The sequence below is a fragment of the Poecilia formosa genome, unplaced genomic scaffold, assembly GCF_000485575.1.
Source record: "Poecilia formosa unplaced genomic scaffold, Poecilia_formosa-5.1.2 Scaffold10, whole genome shotgun sequence".
Taxonomy (NCBI): Eukaryota; Metazoa; Chordata; class Actinopteri; order Cyprinodontiformes; family Poeciliidae; genus Poecilia; species Poecilia formosa.
Window position 1 is genome coordinate 389,648 of NW_006799949.1, and position 8,714 is coordinate 398,361.

Genomic DNA, 8,714 nt, shown 5'->3' on the forward strand with positions numbered 1-8,714 from the left:
TTGGTTGTACACTTGCGTGGACACTAAGGTTAATCTCAGATGGCCATTTTTGTTCCTTTTTTCACTTAATACCCCTGTATACTTTTAAAAGGGTAGCAGACACTTGCTGACCACGTTACATATTTCAATCACATGTACTCTGTGATTTGTGTAAAAAAAAATATATATATTGTCTCATGTGTCCTAACATCCACGGAGCCAACTTTCCATTGATTGGATTCCAAAGTGGATCCGGTGTATGACAGACTCAGGGTTTTTCTTTTTTGCACATGTAATGCATCACTACTTTGTTTTCTCTTACTTCATAATGAACATTTCCATCTCTTTTTCTTATTCATTCATAATTCTGTTTGAATAGAACGTGTAAGATGATATTCAAATACAAGATGCAGTGACTAACCAATCAAAAAACAACATGCGTTGATATTAAACTGTTGTATTGCTAAATTATAAATTTAAACATGAGTAGGCAGGATTGGACATAATCCTTGCTTGGAGAGCAACGTCAGAATGTTAGACAAATTCATCTTAAACGTTTTGACTGGAAAGAGTTGGGAAATACTCACAGTTACAGATGTTTGACTGTGGGACCACGGTGGTGTCTGTGCTGTTGGGATGGGCTGTCAGTGGCCACAATGCTGGAACAAGACAGTATCCAAAACATGTAATAATTAATCTTGAGAATACATTCAAATGCAATAAATAGCTTTTGCCAACTAATTGAAAGAGACAATTTCATCCCTTTTTGTAAAATTGTCAGGAAAATGAAAACGATGCATTTATTTGGCACTTTGTCTACAATTCTGTTGCATTTTAACTATTTTCATGAACTATTTTCATCGCTTAGTCCAAAACCGTTGTTTGTGTGTCCTATTAATTATTAAAATTTGTTTTTGCTCAGCATAACAGCCCTTCTTGTCTTTGAGATGATCCATTCTGTAAATAACAAACCATTATGTTATTTACTTATTTTACAACTGGTTTTCTTGTTCTTTTCCTGGTGTTTTTGCCTCCCTTCACTCTCCTGTGGTTATGGATCAGTGTATTTGCACCTTGTCAATAGCTTCAACAACCGTTCTGATTGATCAAAATTTAAATAGCTTAGTTGTTTAAATCCTACTTTGGTCAAGATTATAGATGTCTGATTTGTTTTTCGTCAGATTAGCGTTCCTCTCTTCTTTACATTTTCATGGATGATGCAAACGGAAGGAGTTTTTGCATTTATTGATGCTGCTGTGTGGGTGTTTATGGCTCCTGTTGTTCTGTTTCTTACTCTTTTTATTTCCTATCTGTTGGCCAGCTAACACTCTTCCTCCTTAACATGGATGCACACGCAGACACATCGTAACACCCACTACCTCGTTTTTTTGAGGGGTTTTTTTCCCCAGCACAGCATCCCCAATCACCCCAAGCCTCAAGCAGCACTCTACATCCCCTTGCACTGAAACGGGCCAGTTGCCATGGCAACCCCATACAGCCGCATATTATTCCTCTTTCAGACATCAAACATGGATAAATTAGCGATGATGTCACTGCGTCAAAAAGCTGAGATCCTGATCACGATGGCATCAAAAGCCAAACACACAGTCGCAGCTGTGTGTTTGTCTTTATTTGCATGTTTGGGAAAATAAAAAATAAAAAGTGAAGATTTGTTCTTTTTCTCTGCAGCTCAGGATGGGAGATAAAGGCAGACCTGAGGTGCTTGAGTCACCACTCCACGCTGTGTGGGAGGACTGAATGGCTGTAGGATGGGGATTAAAAGTAGAATTAAATTCACAGCTTTCACTGTGGATGAAAATGGAAAAAAGAAAAAAAAAAGATGTTGGTTTTTCTTTTGGTACCAGCAGAGAGAAACTGGGAGTGGAAAAGTTAGGTACAGCGCAAACTATCTCAAAGCAAAGGTGCTACACATGAAATGCAGACTTCATACTGCCTTTTCTTGTTGCAGTATATAAATTGGCAAAATAACGCACCTTCCAGTGCTGAGAAGAAGTCTCTTCCTTTCAACCCTATGAAAGGAGCAATGAGGTTACAAAGGCTTCATCACATTAGTGCTGAGTGCTGCTTTCAAATTAATTTCACTTCAATGTTGGAATTGGATTCACACAACTTGATCTGCTGGCATTTCACCTGTTTTTTGTTGTTGTATTTTCATCCTCCTGCAGAAAAAGCAGAGTTCAACAACAGTCAAAGCAAATAAGGAAGATGTTGGGAGTTATTTCAAGTTCTGCATCTGCAGGCTTTCTCCTGTTTGTTCACTTGCAGAAACAAACACATGACTAAACACTGGCTGGGTGGTCAAAGTAAATATTGATGAGCATCTTGCCAAATGTTGGTCCTCCACTAAAACTGGTTGAAATTCTCAGAGGCTATGACAAATCTGAACTTCATACCTTATTTGAAACATGCAACAAATATATTCAAATTAATTTTTCAGCTGTAAAATTCTCCACCATGAAATCTCCTAAATGCATGTGGTCCACACATTTCTATCCTCGAAGATGTGAGAAAATGAATTCATCATTCAGCACAGAAGCAAAATGTCATGTTAAAGAACATTTTTAAAAATCTATTTTTAATATGTTTACTCGGTATAGAAAAAATAAAGTGTCTTGAGATCATCCAGAGTTGTTTTCTGCTCTCTTCTCTTACAGCTCATCCAGGATTTAGGTCTGGGGATGAATTTGCCATAGGAGAAGATTCATTTATTGTCTTATAAATTATTTCTATATTGAGTTTGTCAATTATCATGGATTAATAGCCTGTTGATCACATTAATGGCCCATTTTTAGTTTACTGTCAAAAGTCAGCAGACTTTTAGTAAATGTACCTAAGGCCAAACAAGACCACACCATTACAGAACCTCTACCCTACTTCAACGTGAGTATGGGATGTTCTGCAACTTTTTGCCACACTTTTTTCTTCCACTCGACTTTCCATTAATATGAATGAACATTGCTCTCTGTAAACAGCCAGTGTGTAGTGGATGTGGGAACTGTTGAACAGTAGGCATCACAATTCTGGATGAAAACTCAGGGTTAAAGTTCGTCTTTCTGATTTCCAGAAAAACGGTAAATCACTAAATTGAAATTTAAAACTTTGCGTGTCAGTCATCAAAGCTGACATCTATCTGTCTGCAGTGAATCGTATGAGTTTGATTCTGAATTGTCCCACAGACGATAATGAACTTTTCGACTATATTTGAGTTTATTGAGCTGGATCTGGCCGTGTTGCATTCAGATAACGCAGCAGCCCTCTAACACATCAAGTCTTCTTCTTGCTTTGAATTTTCCCTTCTGGGCATCCGTTAAATAATTATGATGGCTGTCCATGGTCCCGGCGTCTGTTGTTTGGACTGCATGATCCTACTTGGTCACCCCAGGATCACACGCGCACACACTGACCGTTTGCTCCACTTTGTCGCGCATCCATATGGTCATTTTATGTCAAATCGGGTGACAGTAAATGGCTGAACCCGCTCCGTTTGAGTCATACCGTCATCTCCCAGAATTGCTCTGCGTTTCATTTTGCCCGCACGTATGAGAGTGTCTGTGTGTGAGTTAGGATGAAGGGAGGGGGAGAGGGAAGCTGGGAGAAGAAGACGCGGAGCTTAGTTGAAATGCGCAGCGCATTCTTGCGTGGAGGGCGAAGCGATCGGCGGGGCAGTGGCATCGCTCCAAATAATCACAGATCTGCTTCTGCTTTTTAAAACCTGTGCCGCATAAACAGACTAAAAATATATATTGCTGCATTGCTGCTCGGCCTGCAACGAGTATTTACATATATATTTTTTATTTCCCTCCGTAAGTTGTGTCGCGCTGAAGCAGCGAGGAATCCTTCTCAGTCTCAGCCCGGAGAGGGTGGATTCGTCACCAGCGCGCAGGAGTTGCACTGGGAAGATGTGGAGAAAATGGTAAGCAACATCAGAAAATGATGAATTAGAGCTACATCACATAGAGGTGAACACGGCAGTTCTGCGGGGTACGAGGTGGTGCACGTAAGGGATTGATGGAAATGAGTCTGCTGGGATCTTGCGGCATGTGTCGGCTCATGCAGCTAAGGAGGTTTCCCATCAGTGGCTGGATACTGAGCGCAGTTTGCGCGGTAGAGCTCTGTACACGGGATCATAAAGCAATTATGGAGGTGCAGTTGGGTCAAGTTGGTTAGCCAATGCAACCAATAATAGCAGGAATGGAATGAAGACTCCATCACAATTTTTGTGCAGTATTTATCCCTTTTATGCAGATCAAGATTCCTGAAGGAATCATCTTATAAATGATATTCACATATACATATCTGGTTATATTAATTGTATGAAACAAAGCTCTTTGCATATAGAGGTTGTGTGTGACCTTGCGATGCTTTCATTGAAATCCAGTTGCAGCTTTTTCTCTTTTCTATGGATAACATGGGTGGATATACATGAAATATCCTCCCTCTGAGCTGCTTCCATCCGTCTGCTTTCTTTCAGTGCCTTAACGCCGCTGACTGTTTGGTTAAAATGACAAAGAGTGTGGGTGTATTCCAGTTTGTTTGTAATAGACCACATCCGTCTGGTTTGGTTACACAGTTAAAAAAAAACAAAACAAAAAAACATTGCTGAGCTATTTGTTTACATTACTGAGTGTTCAGCTGGAGCCTCATTCATAAAGAGTGATGAATGAGTCCCACGTCCACCCTGCATCCTTGTTTGGTGCCAAAAAGGTGCTACATGATCACTTATGTCCAAAATACAAACCCACAATACAACAAACAGCAGGGAATCATTTGTGAGAAATGTCGAACAGATGACTTGTTTATCCCAAAAGCCAGCACAGCGTGTGCAGTTCCTCTTTGTTTAAATATGCCGTTCACATCTGGGTCCAGAAACCACAGAGTCTTGTTTATATTTTTATTTATTTTTTTCTTCAAATTATGGCAGAGAAATTCATCCAAATGCATAACTTGGACGCTGATGTTAAAATATTTGGAGAACAAGGACACAGCTGCGAATGAAAAAAAAAAAAAGGCTGACATTTAAATCATCCAATTAGCCCGGTGTTGGCCGGCTTTCAGTGCAAAAGAGAGACAGAAAATGAAGGAGTGGAGGACAGAAGGATGCCGAACCCAGGCTTATTGCCGGATCAGTGTGTGAACAAACAGTGTCTCTGGCGATCAAGAAGAGGTGGATGCTGATGCAAACAGCTGCAATAGATAAAGCATGAGCCTCTTTAAGGGCTATTGTTGCCTCTGGCTTGACAGAATACCTTTAATGTTGGAAGACTGAATATAAATAGGGAACATATTGATGAGCTTTGCACACATTTTCCTGGAAATCAATAGCAACACTGATGTAAAGTCAAAAACAAAAACACAAATGTCTCTCATTTTAAAGTGTACACAGCGCACATATGGTTGCAACTTTAGTGTTTACAGCTGCATATAATATTTTTTTTTTTCAGGAGGAAAAATGCTTTAATCTGAACTATTGCACTGGTTGATTTGGGCCGTAGTTTTGCTGAAAGGTGAACCTTCGCCTCAACCTGAAGTATTCTGCATCCCGGCACTGATTGTCTTCTAGGACTGCCTTGTATTCAGATCCATCCGTCTTCCAATTTATCTGGCTATTGTTCTTGTCTCCGCTAAAGAAAACCATTACGATAGTTCAACTCCACCATGTTTCACTGTGCAGTGTACCCTACATCACTCAACTGCAAGGATTCCTTATAAACTCTCTTTTACCAACTGCTTTGCCATTTCCACCTTCCTACACAAATCAGATCTGTGCAGGGGTAAAGTTGTCCAGTTGACAGATCACCCAAACTAATCTCTACATCACCCCAGAATATCCACTGATTTCATGGATAACTTTCTAATTATTGCTTCTTTTGCCCAAATTTTATGTTTATGTTGAAAATCATGACTTTGTAGGTTTGTGGTTTTTCCAGTCTTAAATTTTAAGGGATGGAACCGTGCTCTGTCAAATGTTTAAATCTTTGGACTTTGCTTTAGGATCCTTCTCTCTGCTGTGTATTTTGGTCTTCATGATGCTGGTTGTCCACTTGTGTCCTCTAACTAACGCAGAAGAGCTAACATTAAACTACACGCAGACTCTGATTCCTAATTAGATGACTTCTGAAAGCAATTGCTTGCCCTTGATTTTATTTGGGGGTATCAGATTGAAAATGGCAGAATACGTCTTTGAATAACTTTGCAGATTTTACTTAGGAAAAGAAAAATTTGAAACTCAAATCAATTGCTTTCCACTTCAGAATAATGCATCATATTTTGGTTTATTACATAAAACCGCAATAAAATACACTGTCATCTGTGGTTGCAATGTTGCAAATTGTGAGAAAATTCAATGGGTGTGAAAATGTTGCTCTGATTTTAAGGTCAGCGTTAAGTGGCTAACCAAACAAAGCAAGCGCTTTTACCATGATATTGCTGAAAGTGATCCAACATTTGGCCCTAAAGCTGTGAAGATCAGGTTCCTTTTTCATGTCATCTCATGCTCTCCTGTTTTTATAATGAAATCATCTTTAACAGGTTGGAGAGACCCTCGTTTTTATTTGTCATTACATCTCATTTTGTGACGTTTACTGTACATTAAATTTGATCACTGTGGTAACCATTTCGACCCATCTGGCAAATGGGGGAGATTGTGAAGATACTTACTTTTTGCAGCTAAAGTGTATGAGTGTGGCTGTGCGGAAAGAGATGACAGGTATTTAGAGAAATTTACACTGATAAACCTGAAAGAGAGTGAATTTTTAACTTGTGCTGCAGGCTGGAACCTGGGACTGTAAAGATGCTCCCAGGGTGTATTATGGTGCAGCCATGCAGGCGACAAGCGTGTCTTACTGCCCAGTGTGCCATGTGGAAAATCAGAAGTGTCAATGGATAAAGACATTCTGGAAAGGAACTTTTAGTTATGCTGTGAATTCTGCTGGTTCATTAATACCAATTTGGATTTTTGTTCCTAATAAGCAACAATTTCCCTCAGTGTTGGGCTGAACACTTCAACCTCCTAAGATTAAGATTTTTCCTTTAAACGTTAACACATTTTTGTTGTTGTTTTTTTTCAGTTGGCCAATCATCGTCTTTACTTAATTCATTAAACTAAGTTGAAACTGTGAACACGTCCTGTCCAAATCTAACATAAACAAACATGTTTATGCTGGTGTCAAATTAGCTTTAACCTTATTTTTTTAAATGGAAGGCAGCATTTTTTATGTCTTCTCTTTGAGGAAATTTTGTGTGGAGCTGCATGACATATCAAAAACATTCCTCATAACAATATGAGTGTCTGCAAGATTGCAATCACAAAGGACTGCTTAAAAGCAATATTTGGTTGGGTGTTATATTTTAAGTGTGACATATTCAAGTTCTCAACACAAATATTTGATCTGTGGATGGTTTCTGTCTGCCCTCGATGCCTGTGCCTGATGTGTATGTTTAATGGGCGAAATGCTAAGTTTTTACAGAGGGTGGTAGAGGCTTTGTGTTACAGTAAAGCAAGTCAAATTCTTGACATTGTGTATTACCTGCTCATGAAACACTAATATTTCTTATGTGCTCATTGTTCATGTCCAAATTTAAACGTGTAAATGGTTAAGAGTCCTTCTTTCTGTCACTTTCTGAATGATTATTTGTAGTATTTAAATCCTTCAGCTTTACAGTTGGACCTCTATGCCACCCTCTCTTGCCCCTGTTATTAAGTTTGTTGAATGCATATAAAATTTATGGTCAGTCCTTGTCATTTTAAAGGAATTTTAGTGTGACCTGAGACTGTGGACTAAGTCGCCGGTAATCAGAAGAGATATATATTATTTTAACACAAGCTTCCCTTGGCAATGGATTTAATCCTTATCTAAATCTTGTAGAAATTTAAATGTGATTTAATCACCACAATGTGACTTCAAAACAATTTCAACATATAAAATAAACCTTAAAAGTGTGCCTTTGACCTTGTCAATAGCAGCTTGATGTAATATTCCTCTTCTGTTTTCACTTTCCTGTCCTGTCATTCCAAACAGAACAGAGTAATAATATGTGTGTATATAAGGGAGTAAATGTAATAGATAGTACTCATACTAGAACACTTCTTTTGCGTCCTCTGGGGTTGGGTTTTGAAAACTGGAGCTAGTCAAAATCTGGGACAAAGCATCAGTTTATGGGACAAGATAAAAAGTCTTTGCAGCCCAAAGAAAGAGAACACTTAGTGAATTACTCTAAGGATGTCCTGAATAAAACAAAAGCAGCAATACTCTAAAGTTCACATGCTCAAAGTTTGAAAAGTGGCCATAGAGAGCAAATTATTTAAACCACAACTGTTAAAACACACCAATCTGTGGAGAGGTGGATGCTGAAACACCGAGGACTTATCTCAACTCAGAAATAGTTATTAGCCAGAATTCGAAGGAAACCTTTCCTGATGTTCTCCTTTACTTATCTGCTCCAATAAAATACATTTTCAATGTTTTCATAAACAATGACATGCTTCAGGTCCCCTTGATGAGCTGGATAAAAAACATCCAACCTAACCCAGTGGTGGAAGCAGCGTGGCTCAGCTGTTACTGCAGCAACAGGAGGAAACTTGTTCTCCATCGGTCTCAGGAAGCCACATCTCCCTTATGTAATAATACAACCTAAATGCACACGACCACTAAGCCAAATTACTATGAAATTGTCCACAGAATGTGCTAATAGTTGAGGTGGCGTAGCTCCTTGTT

General features: G+C 39.0%; 1 protein-coding gene across 3 annotated transcripts in view; it reads left to right on the forward strand.

Moving 5' to 3' along the window:
• Positions 1–3,445: 3,445 nt before the first annotated feature.
• The window catches only part of adcyap1r1b (adenylate cyclase activating polypeptide 1b (pituitary) receptor type I), a 23,061-nt gene continuing 17,792 nt past the window's right edge, over positions 3,446–8,714 (forward strand). Inside the window, exon 1 of one of the 3 annotated variants that reach the window (XM_016664954.1) lies at positions 3,446–3,913. The gene's annotated coding sequence lies outside the window, so the exon portion shown is untranslated. The remainder of the gene's footprint in view (positions 3,914–8,714) is intronic. The other 2 variants (XM_007540960.2, XM_007540969.2) reach the window with 2 other exon arrangements.